The sequence below is a fragment of the Copadichromis virginalis genome, linkage group LG2 (assembly GCF_057382275.1).
Source record: "Copadichromis virginalis isolate Kocher_CV1m ecotype Utaka linkage group LG2, C_Virginalis_male_GT1.1, whole genome shotgun sequence".
Classification (NCBI taxonomy): Eukaryota; Metazoa; Chordata; class Actinopteri; order Cichliformes; family Cichlidae; genus Copadichromis; species Copadichromis virginalis.
The window spans coordinates 16,152,807-16,156,028 of record NC_140619.1 but is presented as its reverse complement, the minus strand read 5'-3'; the positions used below and the strand labels follow the sequence as shown (position 1 = coordinate 16,156,028).

The 3,222-nt window shown below is 33.8% G+C and overlaps 1 long non-coding RNA gene across 1 annotated transcript; it reads left to right on the top strand.

Annotated features, from left to right (window-relative positions):
- The first annotated feature begins 318 nt into the window (after nt 1-318).
- LOC146717122 (uncharacterized) lies at nt 319-2,852 on the top strand. Its single transcript, XR_014922748.1, has 7 exons — nt 319-517; nt 989-1,028; nt 1,174-1,220; nt 1,533-1,577; nt 1,948-2,016; nt 2,223-2,297; nt 2,693-2,852. It is a non-coding gene; the product is annotated as an uncharacterized LOC146717122 (long non-coding RNA).
- The last annotated feature ends 370 nt before the right edge of the window (nt 2,853-3,222 follow it).

Here is a 3,222-nt window from a genome sequence, read left to right as displayed (position 1 = left end):
TCGTGACCTGCCAAGATGGTGCTGCGCTCCCACAATGCATTGCGACATTACGTCAACTCCAAAGCCCTTTGCGTGCAGGAGCGTATGCGCATGCGCATTGCCACGGTGGTTTAAAAAATAAAGATATAATGAAAAGTAATTAATAAAAATTAAATATTTAAACATTCCCACAAATGTGCAATGAACGTGCAAAAACTCTCTTTAGTAGTTGTTGCTGTTTCTTTCTTTCTTCTTTTTTTTTTTTTTTGAAAAATAACGACGTCTCTGAGGCGCGAAATTTGACAGCGAGAGGAACGGCCGGATACAGGAGATGGGAAGAAACAAGCCGATTATGTTCGCGTTAATTAAGTGGTTGGAAGATGTAAAATTCTCAATTCTGCCAACTGAACATATACGAGATTTTAATGAGGATGAATAATTAGCCGGCATGGAGGAAACGGACCTTTATTTCATGGAGTGGCGACAAGAAGCCAAGGCGGGTGGCCAGTCTAAGAAGCCTCCATCATCAAGCTAGCAGGTGCCTTTTCCCATATAACTTTATTCTCGTGTATTTGGAACGGAAGCGTAGAGCTGCCACCCAGGCAAAAGAGAAATATAAGTATATCACGTTATAACGTGAAAAGTTTATCGTTCTAACAATATACTATCATGTTTGAACAACATGTTTGAACAACATTGTACGAAAAATGTACATAATTATCACGTCCGTACAATATTGTGCGAACGTGACAATTATGTATATTATAATAACGTGATATTATATTATACAAACATGAAAAGCATAATGTTAGAACAATAAACATTTCACGTCATAACGTGATACAGCTCTATTTTTCTTTTGCCTGGGTGGCAGCTCCACGCTTCCATAATTTGGTAATCAAAATATGTAACTTAATTAATTATATTGTGACGTACTTTTGCCTTTTCTTATTATTCTGCCTTCTCAATAACTATCAAAGCCTATTCACATTTAATTTGGCTTTCACAGAAATCCTACCTCTCCTTCTGGCTACAGAGTACTTACCAAGGTTAGAAACAAAGAACAGTTATGCTTTATTAATGTTCGCTAATTACAATGTTCCACATTTCCTTGCTTTTTAAGTCATTTTTAGGCTTTTTAGAGTTTTTGTTTTTTATTTTTTTAGCAGTAATGTTTCTGCCTATTTATTTCAGCCCATGAAATCGAATGCAGATCTTCCTAATGTGAGATTTACATAAATGTAAGTAATTTTGTTTGTCATTGTCATTAATGTTGTTGCTGTTGTTGTTTTTGTGCAGTTTGCAATCATATAAACCTAGCAAGCATCAGTCAGCACAGTGACTAACCTAAACAGATTCTTGCTTTATTCACATATATTATATGTAATTATATATACCTGCACATTGTACCTAGGGTTGCAGCCACTTGGCCCCACCCCATTGTTGTGACAGCCCTGATTGTACTTATACACTGCATCTGAACAGGGAACAGTCTGCCACATTAATGTATTTTTAAGTGACTTGTTTGTAATACATGAATTTGTTTTTTACAGATGTCAAAGTCTCAACCTCATGCTGCCCTCCCCCATCCTCCTAAAGTAAGTATTTGTTGTTGTAGTTTTTTATGCGGTGTCTGTGTCACATGCTAATCATAATTATTGAAATAACTGTTTTCTAACAGATTTTCCAAAACACTAGTTAGGTTTGTTGTCATTCAGACCAATACTACTGCTTAGACATTGCATATGCATAGATACAGTCGTAGTGCTTGACACATGCAAACAGCAGTAGATGTACTAAAAAGGAAATAATTACAATCATGATGTTGATTGCTGATGTCAGTATATATATTTTAGAGGAATGTTTTGTTTTTCACCCAAAATGAACTATATTGCTTCAGAAGAGATTTATTACCCTACCGGACTCTTATATATTGTTCTGTTTTTTGTTTGTTTTTGTTATTTTCAGGTTCAATGGTGCGTGTTCTTCTAATGGCCGCCTTCCCACTGGAGGTTTTGATCCACAGCAATTTAAAAGGTAATCAGCTTTGAAAGTCAGTTCAAATGGTTAGCTAATAGTACTTTAAAAAGCCTACAACTCTGTCACCAGTTTCTTTACCAAAAATTACCCATAAAAGTATCGCTCAATAGCATATATTGTAGTTCAAATGTTTAGTTGTACAAATATCAAATTTTTGGAAATCTAAAACTAGTCAAACACTCAAATGTTCATGCTTTTTATAGGAGGACAGAGCAAAACGGACATCGGCGCAGAGTGAAGAACTGCCCTTGATAAGGACACTATGACAGCCATATATAGTAAGTGAAGACTTTCTGTGTATCTAAAATTGCATACAGCACAAGTAACTTACTTTGCAACCATTAAAATAGGTTGTAAAGTAAGTTACTAATACAAATAGGTGATGATGCATTGTAGTGGTTGGTCTCAGACAAAGAAGGTCAACAGATTTATGAATGCTGGAAGGTAAGGAGAGACGACCAAAAGGGGTGTTAGCATTACTGTAATGGGAACTGGATAGACTTCCCATCTAGGAAAAAAAAGAGGTAAAATTATGCGTAAAATATATCTGTATTAATATCTGTATCTATATAAACAGAAATATCTGTTTGCTAAATGAAGCCAGCTAACATAAATCACATTTGTATTTTAACTCTGATAAAAGTAATAGAACTGTGACTTTTGTTTGTTACAGTGGCGGTAAGGAAGGGGTTTCCCAGCGTGTCCAGAAGGGCTTTGAGGATTGCCGTGAAAGCTGGGGGAACTGAGACTGCTGGAAAAGGAAAAGAAATTACATTTTAAGTATGCTGACTTATGTTCATACAATCACACACACATATACACATACACACACATATGTGTGTGTGTGTATGTGTTTATATATATATATATACACATATATGTATATGTGTGTGTGTTTCTTTTAGAATGTTTAAGTATGTAATGAGAATAAACTTATAAAATGAATATTCCTTGCTTGATTGATATGCTATATGTATGTTTTAAACATCAAATAAAGATTTCTTTCAGATGTTACATGTGAATGTGTTTTCTTAGAAATATATGAAGGGTTAAATTTATATTTTTTTGAATGATTTTAAATAAATTTAAATTGTATTTTAAAATACATTTTGAAATATATTTCAAAATATACAAAAAATGGCCAAAAAATATATGTGCTAAAATACATTTTAAATATATAAATATATTTTAAAATGTAAAATA